The sequence below is a fragment of the Rhea americana genome, unplaced genomic scaffold (genome assembly GCF_003343005.1).
Source record: "Rhea americana isolate MKP2758 unplaced genomic scaffold, rheAme1 scaffold_31, whole genome shotgun sequence".
NCBI classification, from domain to species: Eukaryota; Metazoa; Chordata; class Aves; order Rheiformes; family Rheidae; genus Rhea; species Rhea americana.
Window position 1 is genome coordinate 3,707,903 of NW_028186435.1, and position 455 is coordinate 3,708,357.

A 455-nucleotide genomic window follows, 5' to 3' on the forward strand; every position below is an offset into this window, starting at 1 on the left:
TGAGTAAGAAGAAAAAACTACACTTTTTTTGACTTTTCATTTTTTTGCAAAAGCAATCGCCCTCCATTTCCCCTGTACCACATCGTTACAGAAACTGTTCTGATTCTCTGTTTCAAAAGAAGTTTTCAGTGTTCTTGAAGTTCGGCTTTATTTTTCTCTCTACATATAACATAAGGTGACTGAGAAAAGCGCTGCCGCCACCTCATCTGTACGTGCAAATCCGTTTCAGTTTATTATTATCTTCCCCCCATCGTATTTCCAAGACAGGTCTCATGTTTAAGTCTGGCTCTTCTGCGCTTAACTAGGATCTCAGTTCGGCTCCTAGCTCCATCCGCCCTCTCCTCCTCCCATCATCTTCGCCTCCTCTCCCTGCAGGAAGAAACCGCCGCAGGATTTCTCCCCCGAAACGTGAACCTTGCAAAGGCTTGGGTGTTTTTTTTTTTTTTTTTTTTTTT